The sequence below is a fragment of the Podarcis tiliguerta genome (assembly GCF_965153285.1).
Source record: "Podarcis tiliguerta genome assembly, chromosome: 6".
Lineage (NCBI taxonomy): Eukaryota > Metazoa > Chordata > Lepidosauria > Squamata > Lacertidae > Podarcis > Podarcis tiliguerta.
This window is the reverse complement of record NC_139539.1, coordinates 21350649-21373136: the sequence shown is the minus strand read 5'-3', so window position 1 is coordinate 21373136 and position 22488 is coordinate 21350649. Positions and strand designations below refer to the sequence as shown.

The 22488-nt window shown below is 43.3% G+C and overlaps 1 protein-coding gene across 5 annotated transcripts in view; it reads left to right on the top strand.

The window, feature by feature from the left end:
- Positions 1 to 22488, top strand: part of EYA2 (EYA transcriptional coactivator and phosphatase 2) — a 130202-nt gene that overhangs the window by 23791 nt on the left and 83923 nt on the right. The gene's annotated exons all lie outside the window — the stretch shown is intronic.

Genomic DNA, 22488 nt, shown 5'->3' with positions numbered 1-22488 from the left:
CACACTTGGGTTTCAAAACTTGGGAGCCACAACTAAAAAGGCCCTGTCTTGGGTGTACCCACTTGCCTCCCCCCCCCCACTTCTGTTGAGGGGAGCGTTCCACAACTGGTCCTCAAAAAGATGAACAATGTTGGCAGGCAGGTTTGTATGAAAGAGGGCGGTTTTTGCAGTACCCTGGTCCTGGTTTGGGGGCATTGAAGCGAGGCAACCACTGAATCTTGTATAAGACGGGTGTCTTATGATGTGGTGAACTGGCTCCAGTGAGTCAAAGTTGTAATAGTCACTTCTGAATTGTTTGAAGCTTCCATGCAGACTTCAAGGGCAGCCCCATGTACGGTGTATTAATTAGTCTAATATGGAGGGAACCAGAGCAAGGCTGACTGTGGTGGACGTGTATTTTGCAAAGCACAATGCAAATGCCACCAGGTCCGCCTAACAGTTTCATTGCAGACAGAGAAGTAGGTTTCCTCTATAGGTGTAAATGAGGATTGTAAGGAAAGGTTGTGGCTACTAGCTACTGAATAGGTTTGGGACTAAAGAAAACAGAAATATAAAACCAGCAAATAAGCTGCTTTGTAGCTGGCAGTTGACAAGGATTATGGGGGCAGCTCCAAGGATGTGTTGTCGCTCCTAAAGACCTGGTGCTACTTTAAAGACCAGGTATAGGCAAACTCAGCCCTCCAGATATTTTGGGACTACAACTCCCATGATGGGAATTGTAGTCCCAAAACATCTGGAGGGCCGAGTTTTCCTAGGCCTGTTAAAGACTGTCACTGTCTGCTTGAATGTTTGCCTCTTCCCAAATGGCCTGCTTCATTTTCACAAAAATGCTTTAAGTTTCTTGACTGTAAAAAGTTGCTACTGAACTTTCTGTTGCTTGGGAAATGGGAGCGATTGGAATTCATTGGTTGCAAAACTGCTCCAACTTAACTGTTGCTCAGCTGCCGATTCCATCTGATAGCACTACACTCTTCTAGCCCAGGATGACTAAATGTGTGTACTTGGTGGTGGGTTTGTTTATACAAATGGTCAAGATCTGAGCAATTAATATTAGAGCCCATTTAAGAGATGCTAGAACCCCCTGGAACTGAGAAGGGGGTTTGCAGGGGTTGGGAAGAAAACACCGCCGACATTGTTCTCTGTTTCCCTTCTACAATCTTGTAGATGTTCCAAGACAAACTCCCTAGATTAGATGCATAAGTTCGGAAAACTCTCCGCCTTTTATTTGTCTCTCTGTGTGTGCGCTTAACCAGCAGTTCATTAAATAAAACTCTAAAATGGCTGTAAAGTTTTGTATTTTCTTTTCCCTTTTCTTGCTGACCAGGAATGGTGAAGCAACCAGAACATGCCGTTCTTAATGATCCCGAGAACGGGTGCCAAAACAGCTTGCAAAGCTTAGCCCTGGTGAAAGAGCTATAACTGACATTTCATAAATCATGACACAGGTACTAACACGCTGTTAGAGGCAAACTTCTTTAACACGGTAATCGTTTTCCAGATTTCACTCCCTGTAATTGCTTACTGTTCTTTGGCTCCCCAGTACCGGATATTTTCCTCTGCTGTCATATTCTGTGCATTCGTGGCAGGGAGGGGGCAGGAACGAAACTACCCCCCTCCCAGCCAGCCAGCCAGTCAATTCAGCGTTGCGGTCCTGATAACATTTTAATCAAGAGGATCATTGTGGCTATAATTTCGACACTTTAGAAAATAGTCCTTAGAGGAGGACACTTTGCACAAACTGTTTTATGCATAGGGCCCCCCAGTGCATATCACTGTCGGCAAGCATTGCTGACAAAGCAGCATCTCTCAACCTGGCTAGAATGGTTCCCAAGTTACAGCTAGAAAACAACAAAGCAGTCAAAGAGCCTCGGTGGGGGTGGAGTTCTCTCTAGGGCTGGTTAATTTCCAAAAGGGTTGGCAAACACATTGCATTACCTTTCGGCAGTGGCGTAGCGTGGGTTGTCAGCACCCGGGGCAAGGCAAGTAATTTGCACCCCCTAACCCGTGGATTTGCGCCCCCTAACCCTAACCCCCAGATGTTGCGCCCGGTGCGGCCGGCCCCCCCTGCACCCCCCACGCTACGCCACTGCCTTTCAGAAAGGATACAGCCAAGGCATGTTTAAGAGAGGCGGATAATTTCAATATCTGTTCTGCTACATGTCCATTTTCATAGCAGGAAGTAGTCTGCATTTAATTTTGCCTGTTGTCCTTGGATGATGACAATGATAATACGTGTATTGCAAGGTTTCCAGCCCTCCAAAAGGCAAGAAGAGGGAATAGTCTTTGTGGGAGATGGCCTGCAGGTATAGCTCTTTCATCCTTTCAAGCAGGGCTGCAAATCATCTTTATATGGAATAACATAGGCCACCCCCCCCCTGTCACCATGATGCCACAGGGCGATCTGGGTTTCCCTGGGTCTTAGCTTCCCTCCTTTGAGTAAATAATTACCTGCTGCCCCACAAGCATTATAATGGCTGGTCACTTACCTGCTCCATAACATGTTATTTTATTAAATTGCAGGTTGACATTTTATTGGAATTTTAACAGCATATTTGAGTACTGCCTAATAGGCTTTTAATTTGCTCTTTAAAAGAATATGAACTCCTTAAAGTTACTTGCAAGGTATATTAAAATGTGGCCGAATAAGTAATTATTCCTCATTCTTTAGCTGCATTGTGCATTTGCTGCTTATTAACCAAGAAAGAAAACTGGGTATTTTAAGTATTGCCTGAAGGAGGATGTTTGTGGGATCTCCCTTGTTAAAATGGCACCCTGTAATTGCCTGGGGAAGTACACAGGGCCTTATCAATCCAGTGGAGCTGTTGTAGAGATGCCAATTTGTACAGACCGTTGCCTCCAAGTAGGTCCCATACAAATGGCCACCAGCGCTTGTATAATCATGGCAGCTCAACAAATAGGCTATCATAATTTTATACATTGCAGTGGTACCAAGTACTGACCTCATTGTGGAGGTACCAGTTCCACTGATAGCTAGTCCCCTTTGCAACTGGTAGGGTAGAAGTCTGGGAGGCCAACAGTAGGTGGAGTCATACCCAACAGCAGGCAGAACTAACTGACTAGGCCAGCTCCATTAGGCCTCCTCTCCCTTCAGCTGTCATGTTGTTGCAAATCACTGTGATATATTTCTACGGTAGAGCAGCATATAAATATATTTTTACAACTCAACAGATCTGGGAGCAGCTATTCCATCAGACTGCCTTAGTAGGAGAGATGGGAAGCAGGGCTCATTTTATCTGCTTTGCTGGAGAACCAGGTCCTTTAGATGTTCCTGTAATCATGCCAACTAATACAAGCCCAGGAAAGAGAGTTGCTGTCTGTGTGTCATGATCTTTGAATGGTTCTGCCATTAGTCTGGTAGAGGCAATGGCTCTGTTCCTCCAGAACTGGCACCCTGGCAGCCGCAGTGTTTGCCTGTAGCTGGGCTGAGCTTCCTGACCCAGTCACTTTCTTCCAGTGACTCACGGGCAGCACCCATGAGAAAGTCCTTTGACTGAGCGGGGAGGTAGAGAGGCTATGCGCTCCAGCAGGCATTGCGTGGGTTATTTTGCTTGCATGACTCAGACTGGCATTGCTGCCGTTAGATTGCAGAATTTGTTTGCATGGACAAAGCAGCCGTGCAGAGCAGTGAGCATGTAGTGGCAAGGTGTTGGAGGATAGAGCTTTGTGTGCTAGGTGGCCTGTCTGGTGTCCTTAGAGGGGAGTATATGGTCCCATTGTCAGTGCTGATGTAAGATTCACCTGCCAGCTCAGCTGGCTTCTGTATGTGAGGCATCATCTCTTTCACTTTAGGCTGCAATATGTCTTTTGTGGCCTTGACCACCACTTACTTCTGCTTCCTGTTGCACTTTTATGCAACTCTCAAAACAGTGGAAGCTATTTTATTTGCATTGTTCGGATTTTGTTCCCACGGCTGAGAATTTCACGATGCTTCAAGCTGGCATACGTCAATGCTGAATGCTGGTTTTTTAGTATTCTATAAAATGTAAACTAGGCGTTGCAAGACTTCAGGTCTGAATTAACGAGAAACTGGAATCTAGCAAGGATTTAAAACTAGCAGAAAACCCCCAGGGCTTTGAGAAGAACTTCATGTTGATATATCAGAGCAGGTTGTGCAAATATTATCGAAAGTCTTAAGAGGTGAGCTTGTGAGGAATGAAGCAAAGCAGTTTTCAGCTTTGTTGTGATCTAGCAAGCTCAGCTGCTGGACAACGGCCAGGGATCTTGTTTAGAAAACTCCTGTGAAAGTGAAAACTGATAAGCAGCACCAAATACAAAAGAGCTGCCAATTACCTATTTGGCTAAGTTTGAGTTGTTGGCTTCGTTTTGCAAAGCTTTATGTCTATACATTTAATAAGTAGATGAGACAAGGGCTCAAAATGGTGCAGAAAAAGAAGAGGGAACCTTAACGAAGTAGAAAAATTGCTCAGTACATTTCAGTGGAAACCTTTCTCAGGAGCAACGAAAGAAGAATCCATAATTCAAATAACAAAATGTGAGGTTTCCTCTTGTGTACAGCAGGCTAGTTTCATGCTTATCCACATCCCTCCATCACTCACACAACACAGAGAGATCTTCCACCTGGACAAGCAAAAGGCTTTATCAGGACATTATTCCAGCCAGCTAAAAAACACTTGGTGACATAGTTTTACACACACACACACACATTCACCTAATTTTTATTTCCACTGTTGCTGTGTTACAGTAATTCTTTTTTTGGTCACACTGGATTTTTTTTATACCCAGACTGTGAGTTCTTTTGAAGCTGAAAGTGTACACCAACAAATTTCTCTAACAATAAACAATTTGTGAAAAATCTCTAAAGAATTTTTTAATAAAAAATTATTTAAATAAACAAAGAAATGTAAAAGGATGCAGCAGCAGGGGGACTTCACATAGGACAAAAACAGCTCCATATGAATGAGCATACTCGGAATAACTTCATTTTGGTTCGCATACATAAGTCCACAATAATAATAATAATGCTTTATAGATGAACTAGGAGTGTTCAAAGCACTTCAGTTATGCTGTCTCTTATAATCTTTGCTACGACCCTGTAAATTATGTTGGGTATTATTATTCCCCTGCTTCGGCTCTGAGGCTGAGAGAGATTAGTTTGTCTAAGACCACCTGGTGAGTTTATGACCCAGACAAGCTTTTAGCCAGGTTCACAGCTCACGCTTTTAGCTACTATTCTCCACTGCCTCTTGAGGATATCAGAGAGGCTGGTGTATAGGAGATTCTGTAGCATACAATTAAAATTAATGTAGTTAATTATCATAATCTTGAAGCAGTAATCAACCTCGTCGGACGGTATTTTAAATGTACAAAAATCTACATACTTAAAAAAATAACACCAAACTTTTTTTTAATGATTTGACAGCCAGAATATGATCAGAAACCAGGGAGTATTTCAGGTGCTGCTGTGTATTTGTTCTAACTTTAAGACCTCCAGCACTCGCTTTTATGTTCTGGCAGAAGTCGGATAACTCTCTATAAACCCACTGCATAAATCCACTGTGCTCTCAGCCAGCTGTTAAATTTTTTACTTCTCGATCCTTTTGCTGTATACCTAGAGATGCCACTGACTTCGGCACCTAATGTTTCATGCGGCACACTGGCCAGGCTTTCCTAGAGCTGAGCTGGAAACCAAATCTTGTCATGCTTCATAAATTATTATCATTTAAAGAAAATTAAAAAACCCATGACTCTGCTTCTTTTGTGGCATGGGAAAGTTCCACACCATTGCGTGCATTTTAAATTATAAGGGTTGGAAACACAGGGGGAAAGTAGGCCATGGCAATGAAAGAGCGACGTTAATACATAATTGAGGGCTTTTAACACCAGTTTTACAACTTCAGGTGGGCATCAAGGATGTGGTTACAGCTGGACCCAAGAAGGGGTGGGGTAACCATAGGATTAATAAGCAAGGCTGGCTGCAATTTTACTCACTGCGTGAATGCATCGCTGCTCTCTTTCAAATTTTAGCAAATACCGTATTTTTCGCTCTATAAGACACACCAGATCACAAGACTCACCTAGTTTTTGGAGGAGGAAAACAAGAAAAAAATATTCTGAATCTCAGAAGCCAGAACAGCAAGCGGGATCGCTGTGCAGTGAAAGCAGCAATCCCTCTTGCTGTTCTGGCTTCTGGGATAGCTGTGCAGCCTGCATTCGCTCCATAAGATGCATACACATTTCCCCTTACTTTTTAGGAGGGGAAAAGTGAGTCTTATAGAGCAAAAAATACAATAGATTTTCTTTCCCCTGTGCTGTTTTCCCAATGACATTTCCCAAAGCTCCTATTTGCCCTTTTAGGAAAAACATGTGCACTGTTTGCAAATTTGTAGATGGGAGATACACATTAAAGCATCTCTGCCCTTATGTCCACTTTGGGCCTGAGAGAGCAAGAAAATGGTAGAATACCTGCTCTGCTGTGCCATCTCTCCCTCTCCCTCTAGCAAGCCAGTCTTTGCCCACTATGTAATGAAAGTAATCAGCAGTGGAGGAAAAGTTGCTGCTACTGCTGCTGCTGCTTAGTGGAATCAGATGCCAAGACTTTCTGGGCTCCTTCACTTGAATAGCTGGCTAAGACCAGCATTTGGCTAGAGCAGCGGTGCTCCAAAGCCTACATAAGTTTACTTGCAAATGGTGGGACTTGCATGCAAGTGGGGCTTAGGATTGAGGTGCAAATGGTGAAGCATTTCTATAGGGCTGCAACTCTTAGGTTGCTCTGCAGGTTTACTTGCAGGTTGTTTTTTTGAAAAATGTAAATCAATACAGATTTGGGGACGACGGGGACATCTAACCTCTTTGCCAAAATGTCTAGCTGACCTTATGTGTGCATATTGTATGTAACTTTATATTCAATATAAAAGTAAAGGTGATTTTCTCTAAGTTTGAAACCTCAACAGATCCACTTTTACCCTTTATCAGTTGGCTTAACCAAATATTTCAATAGCTGTTGTCTGATCAAAAGGAGATACAGTTTTGCCACTGATGACTCCAGACAATTCTAGCAGCTAACAGTAAGGTAATTGTAATAATTTTTAATAAATAGTTATCCTTGATTATATGAAACACTACCATCATGGGAGGTAGCATTCTTAGTTTTTATATACCGTATTTTTCTGTGTATAACATGCCCCCGTGTATAAGACGCCCCCTTTTTGAGGGACTCCAAATTAAGAAAATGGTGGGGATACAATATCCGTGTATAAGACAACCCCCAATTTTTAACATAACTTTTAAAGAAAAAATCCTAGTCTTATACACAGAAAAGTACGGTATATACAGGTGGTTGCAATAGCTGTGAAGGTGCCAGCATTAAGAAACATCCCCTTTTCTCTCTAATGAAAGAGAATGTGTTGGCTTTGGACTAGATTGAATTAGTTGAACTCACTGAAATCAGTTAAGTTATTCGTAACTTAATTCTTACTGAAGTCATTGGGAACTAAGTTTATCTAAGCCTGGGTCTGACACACTGCTTCTTCGAAAATTGGGGGTTGAGAGCCAGTGTGGTGTAGTGGTTAAGAGCGACAGACTCGTAATCTGGGGAACCGGGTTCGCGTCTCCGCTCCTCCACATGCAGCTGCTGGGTGACCTTGGGCCAGTCACACTTCTTTGAAGTCTCTCAGCCCCACTCACCTCACAGAGTGTTTGTTGTGGGGGAGGAAGGGAAAGGAGAATGTTAGCCGCTTTGAGACTCCTTCGGGTAGTGATAAAGCAAGATATCAAATCCAAACTCTTCTTCTTCTTCTTCTTCTTCTTCTTCTTCTTCTTCTTCTTCTTCTTCTTCTTCAAGATGGCATCTGCTACACCAAGTGCAAGCAGAATGTGCAGACAAATGGTGTTTCTTTCCCTTCAGAAATGGTTTCTTTTATACGTAAATTTATGCTCATTAAATCAGTTCATAAGTGATTCTTAAGCAGTCATAAATACTTTTTCAGATGCCCTTCTATGCCAAGAAAGGAAGGGAAATGAAGCTTAAGCAACCAGGTTATGCAGCTGCTTAAAACTTGACTAAAGAGTAGGGAGAAATTATTTCCAAAAATGGAACAAACTTGTACCCCAGGAGAATCCCTCACTCTGTGCACTGTGCTATCTTCAGGCAACGGAAAAAGCTTCAGATTCCATTGCAACCATAAATATGCTCAATTGGCAGTTAACGGTGTGCATAGCAACCAGGCGTTTGGTTTAGGAAAGCTTTAAAACAAACCCGCAGAAAGAGAATCCCTTAAGAAGGACAAAACTATTAATAGATGGTGATGAGTAAGTAGGAGAACCAGGAGCTTGCAGTCTCTCCTGCTTGTTCCCTCATGCAGTAATGGACTCCCACAGACTTTTCACATTAAGATTTGATGGATGATTGCATGCATTTCAGACTCTCAAGCTGAGCAAATACAGGATAGTGACTTAAAGCGCAATGTCTTACTATCCAGCAGTTCTCTGTGTGGCATCTTTCACCGAGTAGTTCAAAAGATGTTTGTGCCCTGAATGTTGTGCTTTTAGTAGCCTAATTCATTGGTAGGCACTGCAAGTCTTCCTCTTATCTCTTTGGGATGGAAATGCGTCTGTAGGCTTGTGCACACAATCTTCCTTGGGCAAAAGAAGGGCGTTTTGGCTTCCAGGACGATTGTGGGATGGATTCAGATAACATGTCCCCTGTGATTTTGTAAGGTGTGCCAGTGCCACGTGTCGTGTGTTGTGTGTCGTGTGTATGTACCAGAATTTTGACTGAGCGTTATTTTAGTCATGCTGTTCCTTGCAGAATAGTTAGCCCTCGAAGAGCCTCACAGCAGTGTGTGTGTGTGTGTGTGTGTGTGTGTGTGTAGTTAGTAAGCTCTTTCTTGCCAGCTTAAAATGGAGGAAGGTGCCAAGCAGCCACTTTTCCTGTTCAAGGCCGAGTAAAATTTCTTGTGCAATTCCCTGTCATTTTGGCAATGGGATGCTTCTCACGACGTTGGAAACTTTGCCAAATCTCAAAACGAGATGGCTTATAGCACATTTTAAATGAATAAATAAATAAATATGCAGGCTTAGAGTTCTAGGTGCCCAAAGAAATATTTAAATTCTGACTACTTAATATACCAAAAGAAGTAAGAGACAAAACCAAACCCTCAGAAGATTTTTGTTGTTGTTTTGTGGTGGGGAATCCAACTGCTTTGTCATGCTTCTTTGTTTCCAAATGTAATTTTGATTCAAACACTTTTGGTCTCTTTGGGTCCTGAGGGCATTGTAACCCTTTTGGGTGGTTCTTCAGAGTCAGGCTCATTTGCCCACCTCCAGTCTGCAGGGAGCTCACCTGTTCTCCAAGAATTCTCAAAGATTATAGACAGAGGCTCTGATATTACACCCAAAAGCTCCTTTAGTGCCCTCACCAGGCCCTGGAGATCTGAATTTATTTAAAGTTGCTACTCTAACCCTTACCACCTCTTTTCCTATCTTGGGCTGCAACTCCCTCCTTGCATTGTTTATTCTGTTGTCACCAGGTTGGGCACTGCTTTCCTTTTGGGTAAAGACAGAGGCAAAGTAGGTGAGTTCGCCTTCTCTCTGTCACCCAACAGTATTTCTCTTGTCTACTCCATGCATAGGGCATATTATTGCTTGTTCTTTCTCTAACTTCAAACATAGCCGAAGAAATCTCTTTTATTGTTTTTAACCTCTCTTGCAAGCCTGAGCTCATTCTGAGCTTTAGCCTGCCTGACCCTCCTTGCTGCCACTGTTGGCTAATCGTGTATATGCTTCCATCATTATTTCTCCTTTCTTCCATTTCTTGTTGTTGTTTAGTCGTTTAGTCATGTCCGACTCTTCATGACCCCATGGACCAGAGCACGAATTATATAAATTCCACTGCCTCCTGCAGTTTGGTCAAACTCATGCTGGTAGCTTCGAGAACACTGTCCAACCATCTCGTCCTCTGTTGTCCCCTTCTCCTTGTGCCCTCAGTCTTTTCCAGGGAGTCTTCTCTTCTCATGAGGTGGCCAAAGTATTGGAGCCTCAGCTTCAGGATCTGTCCTTCAGTGAGCACTCAGGGATGATTTCCTTAAGAATGGATGCGTTTGATCTTCTTGCAGTCCATGGGACTCTCAAGAGTCTCCTCCAGCACCATAATTCAAAAGCATCAATTCTTCAGCAGTCAGCCTTCTTGATGGTCCAGCTCTCACTTCCATACATCAATACATGCCCTTCTTAGATCTCAGCTTATCTGTAAACTCCTTATGCAGCCATACCAGTTTCTATAGACGCCTCCCACTTTTCTTTCTTGTTGTAATTGCCTGCATTTGTGCCTTCAGTATCTCACTGTGGGATCTCACCCAGTAGTTCATTAAACTTTTTGAAATCGGCCTTCTTCAAGTCCAGAATGCACATTTGACTACACTCAGCTTCCCCTTGCCTCTGTATCATGAAACCCAGGAGGACATGATCACTTCCTCCCAAGGTTCCCAGTGCTTCCACTTCGTCAACCAGTTCCTTCCCTGTTGCTGAGGGCCAGGTCCAAGCTAGGCGATCCTTATCATGCATTCGTCTCTCTGACAACACTTTGCCCCCACTGTGAAAATTGCCATGGGAAAATTTTGTATAAATGGTCCATCATGCCATATAAGTTGAAACTTGTTCCACTGTAAATGGCTGGCATAATTTTTATGGGTTCATCTTAAGTACAGTGGTACTTCAGGTTAAGAACTTAATTCGTTCTGGAGGTCTGTTCTTAACCTGAAACTGTTCTTAACCTGAAGCACCACTTTAGCTAATGGGGCCTCCTGCTGCTGCACGATTTCTGTTCTCATTCTGAAGCAAAGTTCTTAACCCGAGGTAATATTTCTGGGTTAGCGGATTCTGTAACCTGAAGCGTATGTAACCTGAAGAGTAAGTAACCCGAGGTACCACTGTACAATTATCTTAAGCCATTCACCTGGATGGTTTGACATCATTACTCACAGCCAGGCCTCTCTTCTCCTGAGTGCAAAACATTTCAGCACCAGGCTTCCTGGAAAATGTTTTACCTTGGCTTATTGTTCTAGCTAATGGACCTAGTTTACTGAGTTACTCGTTCTTCATTCCTCTTGGTGCTAAGAAACTTTTCCGTCTCTTCCTTCTCCTCCTAATGACTTAAAGAAAAATTAAGGCCACTGGTATTGTTGAGTTTGAAAGCAAATATTCCAAAAACACCTGGACAGGAGAGGAGATGCAACATAATTATTAAAATTCTGCTTGCACGTAAAACCTCCATTCGATGTCTACTGTCTACTTCTAAGGTATTTTGGGTCTAATTAGTTGGTTTGTCGACGATAAGTAAGGTTTGCAGGTGTCCATTCCTTGTAAACTTTGGGTGTCTAAATACCACTGCTCATTAAAACATAAAGGATGCCCTATTTAATGACAGTATATTTCTATACCAAACTTAAAAGCAACTCGCTACTTTTGAAGTTTTACTATTTGCGTTTTAAGCTACTTTTGTGTTTCTCCAGGGATATTTAATCCCTCCACCGGCATATAATGCTACCTATACAGTAGATTTCTGTTCTAATGAACAATTAAGGGAGATATTTTACAAAATCAAGTATGGTATGGATTGGGAATGGCTGGGAGTGTGTGTGTGTGTGTGTGTGTGTGTGAGTGAGTGAGTGAGTGATATCAGCCAAAGAATGTGGCTGGTAGAAATGTCTGGACTGTAACTGGTTATTCTTTTGGGACAGGCATTTGTCTCCCTAGGTCTAGTTTGAAACTGTGAAATATAATGTGAACCAATCAATAAATATGGAACCCTAGGCATTCAGAAGGCAGGAGCTGAAATGTTAACAACTTGTTCACAAGCAAACTGCTTTAATTTCTTCCATAGCATGTTTTAGAAGAAAGTTAGAGTCTGAAATTGGGGCAAAACCAGTCTCATTACTAGAGATGGGAAGGCCTAGAAAAAATGGGGGGGGGGGGAGAACCGTTTTTTTCTGGGGTTTTTTGTTTGTTTGTTTTTGTAAAAAGGGGGGAACGGCTTTGGGGGGGAAACAAAAAACAAAACTGGTCCCCCCCGCATTTTTCCCAGGTTTTTTCCCCCAGGCCTTCCTGTCTCTACTCGATACTGACAGTTGTGTCACCATGCCGATAGTCCCTTTCACCTCTGTCGTCTTCCCAATTGCTCCATCGAAGTCAGTCGTTATGGGGCTCTTCCGTTGGCAGCTGAGGTGGGTGGGTGAAAACCAAGAGAGGCCCTGCTAAGGTGGGATGTGCTAAATGGGAGTGCCATTTCCTCCTCCTCTTACCCACTTCCAGCTTAGTCGTTTGAAGGAATGGAGTAAAATGCCACATTTTGAAAAAACAGGGAGGGTTGAGGAGGAAGGCGAGTTGAAGCTTAGTGATGCACCATGGGATTGATTTTTTTACCATGGGGAGAAAAAGAATAGCAAACAAATCAGGACTATATCTGCTCTAAACTACAACCTCCAATCAGCACAGATCTGGGGCTGATAGGAGTTGTAATCCAAAACATCCGGAGGGCACCAGGTTGGCAAAGGCTGATCTAGGTGATTCACAACAGTAACATTAAAAGCATAACCATATGGCCCCTAATAAACTATGGCAGGTGTAGCTAAGCTCAGTGCATGTTGCAGGACTACAAGTCCCATCATCCCTGACTATCAGCCAAGATGGCTGGACTGTGATGGGACCTGAGGGCACAATTTCATTTACCTCTGGAGTATGCATCAGAAAGCTGAGGACTATTTTCTAAATTGAATTACCAAGTGTTGCTTTTAGAATAAAGAAGCTGAACTTATTTTGGTAGTTTTAGCATTCACATCTTGTTTTTAAGATAGTCACAAATACAATGTCTTTCTCATGTCCTTTTTTGTGTGTCATTGATGGGTATTCACACCACTGGCTCTCCCCCCTTGTAACGGACTTCATTTTATTTTCCTGAGCTAGAAGTTCTTGGGGAGGGAAACCGTGTCTTTTCCCCTAGCCTGTCCATATTTATTATCTCACCTTACTAATACGATTGCCGCTCAGTGTTTTAAAGTTTTAGATGCCCCCCCCCCATCCTTTCTTTTCCTCCTCCTTACCATGGAAGGATCTGACTTACTGAATGCTTAAGAGAATCAGCATCTGCTTCTTACCCTCAGGCCTGAACACAGCATTTACAAAGAACTTATCAAACCCAAAAATCTGATGGGGTTTTAAGTTTGGTCATGTCAGCAGTAGACAGCTAGTGCCCAGGAGTATAAACAGTCTGTGGAACTGTGCCCGGGGGGTCACCTTGGAGGAAGGGGGGGGTCATTGTCATTGTGATAAATGGTTAGTTTTGCAAAATGAGCATTTACTCCAGTTCAGGTGTGGGGTGTTGTTGTTTTTTTGTTTTGGAAAAACATTCCGAAAAGAATAGCTTCTACACAATGTTCACATAGCAGATGTGTTTGTTGTGTGTACAACAAGGCTGCATCTCAGTGGTAGATCACATGCTTGGCATGCAGAAGATCCCAGATTTGATTCCCTGACGCTTCCAGGTAAGCCTGGGGAAGACTCCTTCATGAAATCTTGGAGAGAATGCATATATTTCAGCATGTACCAGAGAACTTTCATTACCGCTAACAGACAGATGGTACCCAACACTGTTGTATATAAACTCTGGGTCTTCATTTATGTGCTTGGGGTGGGTGGGCACCACACAGTAGGCAGAGCTAAAGTGGCATCAAAAAGTAAAGTACCATATTTCTCACTCTATAAGACGCACCAGACCACAAGACGCACCTAGTTTTTGGAGGAGGAAAACAAGAAAAAAAATATTCTGAATCTCAGAAGCCAGAATAGCAAGAGGGATCGCTACGCAGTGAAAGCAGCAATCCCTCTTGCTGTTCTGACTTCTGGGATAGCTGCACAGCCTGCATTCACTGCATAAGACGCACACACATTTCCCCTTACTTTTTAGGAGGGAAAAAGTGAGTCTTATAGAGCAAAAAATACGGTAGCTTCTAAACAATGGCAGAAAGTTAAGCAGCCTCCAAAAAATTCATTTGACTGATCTACTGAGCCAAGCATGCAGCTGTAGTCTTTTGGGACTGATATGAGGTGGCCTTTTGATGTGCAACATTTAGATGTCCCTGCAAAGAAACACAGCTTGAAAGCTTTGTTAATCGAAGACCGAATTTTGTTGGGAAGTAACTGGAGAATACTAGCTAATCCTGCAGTCCTGCGTGTGTGGGAAACTATAAAAGAAAAAAGGGCTGAATGCCTGTATCAAGAGAGCACAGGAAATACAGGTGGTTAGACTTTTCAGTATCCCAATATTGAGTGCTTACAGTTGTGCTCTGTTGCCTTTCCCTCTCTGGTATCAAATAGACTACAAACCTAAGTAAGTTTAAATGTTTTACTTACAGTAATCAGAGGTCTCATTCATGCATCAATCAATGTACAGCAAAAACAACACAGGTGAAAACTTATTGAGTACAAAATACAAAAAGGGTATCTTCAAACATGGAGTCTGGGCAGGGACTGCCAAACTCATGCATCTGGTCAGTTACATTGTTCAAAAAGAAGAGAAAGAGAAAGGGAGAAAGGAACAGGATACAACCCTTACTTCCCTCCTCCCTCTCCAATGTGAGGGGGTGTGACCTAATCATGTCTCCTTAGAAATTTACAGTTCTGTGGTCCTTAACTCCTTCATTTACTAACTGGCATACATATGAATTGTTAGGTTTGACTGCAAAATCTCCCACAAATTTGAGACTTTTAAAATGTTTAACCTGGATTTTTTGCCTTCTTAATTACTGGGGCAAACAGCAAGAGTGAGTCCGCTTCTTCTTTGAGATGCTATCAGCACCTCTAATCTGTGATGGAGAACATTGATCTTAGAACCGATGCTTAGATGGAAAGACTGGTCCCTAATTGACATATACAGTTTGGGATTGTTTCACAAAATAAAAGCTAAAGAGCTACTCCTGATTTTGGTCCAATCAATGGACAGTGTTAGCAGGTGGAAAGATTCCACAAAATTTGCTGCTGATGGAATCAATTACCTAGAGCAGGGGTCAGCAAACTTTTTCAGCAGGGGGGCAGTCCACTGTCCCTCAGACCTATTTTTGGACTATATTTGGGGGGGGGAGATGCAAGAGCACTACAAGCCCTGGTGGCTGCTTACCTGTGTCTTGCGAGCGGCAGGGGCTGGCGGTGGGATGATGAGCGGCGCACGAAAGGGCTCCAGAGAGGAGCTGCTTAAAATGGTGGTGGATGCTGCTGGCACCAACAAAGCCCAGCCCCCTTCCTCCTCTAGGCAGGGCGGGGAGAAACCAGGAGGAGGGAGGGAGGAGGCGCCACCACTGCCGCTGTGTGAGGGAGAGGGAAAGAACATGTGCGCTGGCGATCCATGCGGCGATTCCCGGACCATCCTCAGACTATTGGGCCTGATCCAGCCCATGGGCCTTAGTTTGCCTACCCATGACCTAGAGGCTGGGCAGTCTTTTCAGAGATGCTCAAGCTCTGGATTTCCTGCATTAAGCAGGGATTGGACTTTGATGCCCTATGTCCCACTCCTGCCCAACACACATAAGACAGAATCTCCAGGGCTCCAACTGAGGACTCCAACTTTGCCTTCTGCAAGTACAGGTATCTTCAGAGCAGCCTATGAAGGTGGAGTCAGGTTGTAACCAGGCTTAATACTCTGTACATTTGCCACTTTTTCTTTTTGCAGCAGCCTTTTGAATAGCTGCAAAAAAGGGCTGAAATTCAGCTGGTGAAGCTTTTTTTTCTAGGCATGGAGAAACTTTGTACTGGTTGCATTTAGCAGTGAAATTTACTGCTGTAAATTTGCATTGCATTTATCTAGCCTTGGGACTTGTGAGACGTTCAATCCAGGCTCTGTTTTCTGATACTATGGTACCTGCAGTAGCCCTAGCTGTGGGTTTGGCATGGTCAACACAAGCAGTTGAATTCCAAGTCAACTTGATCTGGATTCCAATATATGAAAAAATCCTGTGTGTTTATTAGTACAAGTCAGGTAATTTACTATAAGGCAAATAAAATCTCCTGTTGTGTATCGCAGGATGACTTTTAATTATGAAATGACAGGATGTTTTACTAGTCCTGCAAAGTTTGCTTTTATAGCATTTAAATGAAAAATGTTCTGGGGAGTCACAAAGTTTGGGGCTCTTGGGTTTAATTTCCAGTTCTGCTGTTGACTTGCTGTGTGACCTGGGACAAGGTACTTCAATACATAATTCCAGAGCCAGAGGCTAATGACTTTGTACTTGCATATAAATTATGTAGCTTAGTGAATATAAATGAAACTAGATAGCAAAGTGCATCTGAATTCAATTATCTGCAGACAAAATTGTTTGCAATGGGATGTGCTCGTACCTGCCATTTTAAATTTATATAACTTCTGCCTATTCAATGGTAGTTTCCATGTTGGCTTAAATCATTGAAGTTCCTGCTTTGACTCATTTTCTCAGTCACAGCTTTTCATCAGTATGCCTGATTCTGCTAATGGGTCTCTGATTTCACATTGGAATCTTATCCTTTTCAGTCAAAAGCCACTCCAGGAACACCTCCCCTTTTTTGCCTGTTCCTCTACTTAGTATGCCTAGTAAAATAGCCACCAAATCATTATCACTAGAAGCAGAAATTGGTGGTCATGTTAATACTTTGTTGCTTATTTCCATAGTCAGCCTCTGACCTTATTTTAGTATATCATGCGCTTGTGGATTTGGGGGTGCAGTGCAAGCAGAATGATGGCCCACTTGGGGTTTTGTAAGCTAAAAGACTGTGTGTCTCATTCAAGTATTTGAGCTGCCTTAGGCTGCAGCCATAGAATAATAGAATTTGAAGGGACCACAAGGGGCATCTAGTCCAACCCCCTGCAATGCAGGAATCTTTTGCCCAGCGTGTGGCTCGAACCCACAAGGTTAAGAGTCTCATGCTCTATCAACTAAGCTTATCCTGTATGTGCTTATTTTGAAATGAACCCCATTGAACTCAATAGGGCTTACTTTGTGCATAGGTTCAGGGTGCTGATAGGTTTAGATCAGGGATGAGGGAGCTGCAGCCTTCCAGATGTTGCTGAACTACAACTCTTGACCATTTCCATTATAGCTGGGGTAGATGGAGATTGGGATCCAACAAGATATGAAGGGCCATTGCAACACATTACACATAGGGCTGCCTCTGAAGACAGTTCAGAAACTTCAGCTGGTGCAGAATTTGGCAGCCAGGTTGCTCACTGGGGCAAGACAGTTGAAGCATATTGACTGATCCTGACCTGACTGCATTGGCTACCAATTAGTTTCCTGGCCCAATTCAGAGTGCTGGTTTTGACCTATAAAGCCTTAAGCGGCTCAGGACCACAGTACCCCAAGAACCACCTCTCCCCATACGAACTTTTCTAGATCCTGTCCGATGTTCTTCTTCATGTGGCTCTGTGAGAGGTCCGGATGGTGGCAACATGAGAACAGGCCTTTTCTGTGGTGGCTCCCCATTTGTGGAATGCTATCCCCAGGGAGGCTCACCTAGCGCCTTTAATACATATCTCTAGACACCAGGCAAAAACGTTTCTCTATAACCAGGCCTTGGGCTGATTAACATTCATTGAATGTGTTCGTGGAAGGGGAATTATTAATTTGCTTTTGCTTTTGTTTTTCTTTTATTGTGTATTTTGTGTTCTCATTATTGTATTTTTATGTTGTGAACCACCTGTGATCCTTGGATGAAGGGCAGTATACAAATTTAATAAATAAAAGATAATAGTAGAAAGCGCTTGCTTCACATCTCCATTCCACTAAATTGAGGCAAACATCAGCTTTTGGGGTGGGAAATGGCACAGGGAGAAGGTACGACTACCTTTTCCCCATGGTGTGGTTCCCATCCAGATGTTTCTCCCCATAACTCTTTTTTTTTTTTTTTTTTTTTTGTAAATGAAGATGTATGGCCAGTTGCAAGCTGTGATTCAGATTTGTGTTGCCTCTCGTTTGACCATACGCAAACCATGTCTTTGATAATGTTGGGTATCAATCACAAAGGCATCTTCATTGTGCTTGCTAGCTCAGTTTTGTTTACAGCAGCATTCTTCAACCTTGGGTCACTAGACGTTTGTTGGACCACAGCTCCCATCATCCATGGCCATTGGCCAAGTTAGCAAGGAATGGTGGGAGTTGTAGTCCAAAAGCATCTGGGGACCCGGAGTGGAAGAACGGTCTATAGTGACTGGCAGTGGTCCTCCAAGGTTTCCGTCTTTTACAGCCTAAGCTGAAGATGCTGGGATTGAAGCGGAGACTTCCTTCATGTAAGGCATATTCTCTTCCTGCTACCAAACTACAGTGCTTCTGCTGCAGGGCCAGTGTGAGAGTGAGTGCGCATTTAAACTTCTCCCGGAATGTACTGAAAGCTTCCATAGGAAATGGCTTTCCCCATGGCCCACCCTGTCCTGCATTGACTAGGCCGGGGTGGCTACCTGTGGCCCTCCAGATCTTACAAGTCCCACCATACCTGAACATCAGCGTTCAAAATTTGCCAGGCACATTTTGCACCTGGCTATCGACCACTTGCAACCAAGTGAAGATGCCTGGGCCTGACTTCTCCACCATCTGGAGGTACATGCCTGGGGATCCTTGGATCTTGACTGTTTTCAAACACTAGCGACACACCCTGTAGAATTATATCCGTGATATTTTATCTGCACTATCAAAATGAATTTCAGGAACAAAAAAGTCATATTGAAAAATACAACTTTTGAGCTATCTGGCCCAAAAATGGCAACTAGGCCATTTTGGTGACTGTAACCCTGGTCCAAGGAGTCATTTGACACCTAACCTAAGTATCTGAGTTTCTAACACTGCTGAACATTGACCATGCTTACTGGGGCAGATGGAGTTGGAGACCAACATTACCTGGAGGTCCACAGGTCAGTCACTGGAGAAGACCTGATTCTTAAGTAATAGGAGCAACTCTGTGTATTGCTCCTAGAAACGAAGTTTTGTTTGTCTGTCTGCTTTAGGAACTAGAAAATAGGAGGATGTCTCTCCAAAACAAAATACTTTGTTGTTGTTTGGTCATTTAGTCGTGTCTGACTCTTTGTGACCCCATGGACCAGAGCACGCCAGGCCCTCCTGTCTTCCACTGCTTCCCGCAGTTTGGTCAAACTCATGCTGGTAGCTTTGAGAACACTGCCCAACCATCTCATCCTCTGTCGTCCCCTTCTCCTTGTGCCCTCAGTCTTTCCCAACATCAGGGTCTTTTCCAGTGAGTCTTCTCTTCTCATGAGGTGGCCAAAGTATTGGAGCCTCAGCTTCATGATCTGTCCTTCCAGGGCTGATTTCCTTCAGAATGGATAGGTTTGATCTTCTTGCAGTCCATGGGACTCTCAAGAGTCTCCTCCAGCACCATAATTCAAAAGCATCAATTCTTCGGCAATCAGCCTTCTTTATGGTCCAGCTCTCACTTCCATACATCACTACTGGGAAAACCATAGCTTAAACTATATGGACCTTTGTTGGCAAGGTGATGTCTCTGCATTTTAAGATGCTGTCTATGTTTGTCATTGCTTTTCTCCCAAGATGCAGGCTTAGTTATTGCTAACTTACCCTCTGTCTCTGTCTGCATTCTCCATGTCTGCTGCTATGCCAGCTGCCACCTTTCTGCTTTGAATATTAGATCTTTATCTCTGAGTAGGTAGTTGTCTGCAGCGTAGGTAGCTGAACAAAAGCTCACAGGGTAAATAGAAAGGTGAGCTGGTTCAGGCCCTGACTTGGAACCTTCCATATGCTTTTAATCCGTTAGCAGCAGTGGGAGCCTTTTGAAGTCTTCCCCCCTCCCCTCTTCCACTTCCCCTACTGCCCAGCTGTCATCTCCCAAGTTCTGCTCCCTGACACTGCTGCAGAGCACTCTTCTGAAAGCACAGTCATGCTTTTGCCTTAATGCTGTAGCCTCGGGGGACGCGGAGTGACGACAGGGCTAACAAATGGTGCAATCTGCTCTGTACAGCTGCGAAAAGGAAAGCAGAATTGGGGGAGACAATGCATGTCTAGATCTTTTCCTGTGCAGCTTGCATTGGGCCCATCTCTGCTGTTAGACAGCAGACTCTGGCATATCCCAGCAATGCAAAGCAAAGAGATCCACGATATATGGTTCGTTTTATTTGCGACTGTGCATAGTGAGGGGATGACTTACTGCAGAGCCATGTAAAAAACTGTCCAGCGCTGAAAGCCAGAAAAATGCAGAGTTAGATGTGGAATGCTTCTTAGCAATGTGCAGACAGATTTCTTTTGGGGAAGGGCCATAGCTCAGTAGCAGATTATCCACTGTGCAGAAGATCCCAGGTTCAGTTCCCAGCATCTGCAGGTTAGGCTGGGTGAGTTTCTTGCCTGAAACCCTGGAGATCATCTGCTGGTCAGTATAGACAATACTGAGCTAGATGGAGCAATGACCTGACCCACTATAAGGCTGCTTCCTAAGTCCCTATGTTCTCTTCGTCGCTGCCTCACAGGAGGCAACAATTTCATATTGGTATGGCAAAGTTTGCCATATTGCACTCTCAGACTTCCCAACTCAGGATTTCTATGTGGACAAACAAGAATGGACAATTTTGCATTGCCATGATATGGCTTTAATACCTGCCGCAACAACAGGAGTAATGACATTGGACCCCTGTCACAGTAATGCCAACATTTGGAATGCTCAAAAGCATAATTGGACTTTGGTACCTGCTTGCCTGATTTAGTGATGTGACGGTCCATTCTACTTTTCTAAGAGCTATGAATGAGCCGCCATTGTTCTTCAGATTTCTCAGTTTAAGTGTCACGGGAGAATTTTGTTGTTTGTCCAGGAGGGAGCAAGATATTGTCAAGGTTTTAAGTTTTGTACTTGTAAAACTAAGGAAACAGGATAAACAAAACAAAATGTAAATAACTGCAGAACTCTGTGTATTTCTGAGACCTGGGAGGGGGGGATTTCCAAAGCAGTGTATGTATCAGACAGACTTGAATCTCTGCACTTTGCTTCTTCTTCACGTTCATCCCTGACTTACCTTTTCAAGAACAGGGTCAATGGAACCTCAGTTGTCCTTTTAATATTAAGCTACATAAATCCAGTAGGCCCTGTTCATATGGTGAAGAATTCAGGCATGTACCAATGCTATCCATAATATAAGCAAAAGGCAGTTACTTCATGCAGAGCCCCAAAAATGATATAGCAAATATATCTGGGTCTGTGGACAACACAATCAGTCTTTTAACTGCAGTCTATAACATAACTGATGTTTACTTTAAGAGAGCCAATATGGCGTAACAGGGAAAGAGTGTTGGATGTGAGCCAGTTCATGTGTTGAACTGACACAATTTTACTAGTTCTTCAGAGCTCACCACCACCACCACTGAAGTTTCACTAGGCTTTTCCTAGTGCTTTATTTCTAGAATGTTCTGCAATCGTATTGACATCCTCAGTGCTCAGAACCTAACTGGCACTTGTTTGTTTTATTTTTTTGCAGTGACCTTGTAAGAATAAGTTTCTCTATTCCTGATGTCTGCTGGCATCACTAAACAATCCTTTATTCCATACAAAACCCTCCGCTTATTGTTGTAGCAGCAAAATCAACGAGTTTCCTGGTGAACTTTGCATTGATCACCTTTCATCAAAGCTTTTTTTGTAAAAAAGAGAGAGAAAAAGAAAGAGAAAGAAAGAAAGAAAAAGCAACCACCTTGAATGGACAGCATAACATGAGATCTTGAAAATGTCAAGCTATTAAGAGTAACAGTAGTCTGGGGAAATCCCATGAATACTATTGACACCTTTTAAATGAGGATTTAAAATAAATTTGTGAATTACAAGGAGACTTTTCACAGTGGTCACCCTTAACTACTGTTTTAGGAGATCCTGATTAGAGGGGCCATGATTTGGCTAACACCTGGGGGAGATTGGGGATGCGGACTTGTGAATTTCTTTAAGTTGGAAGTCAGGAGGAGATCAGAAGGTCTTGCTCCCATCTTTTCCTAATATTTCGAGCTTTGGTAGACTCCTGGGTATTCATATTATTGTAAATTGCTTTGGGATGCCCCACGGGAAGTGATTCATAAATGAAAATAATAAGTTGGTTACCATTTTTAGACCTGCAATAATCATGCTAAACTGGATGACTAAAACCAACAAACCAATTCAAGGTCTTTGGACTTCGCTAAATGGACTCACTCAACAGTAACTGTACTCACAGCTTCAGGAACGCGGGTGGCACTGTGGTCTAAACCACTGAGCCTCTTGGGCTTGTCGATCGGAAGTTCGGCAGTTCGAATCCATGTGACGGTGCTGAGCTCCCATTGCTCTGTCCCAGCTTCTGCCAACCTAGCAGTTCAAAAGCACACCAGTGCAAGTAGATAAATAGGTACCATTGTGGCTGGAAGGTGAATGGTGTTTCCATGCGCTCTGGCTTCCATCACGGTGTCCCATTGCGCCTGTAGCAATTTAGTCATGATCCACATGACCCAGAAAGCTGTCTGTGGA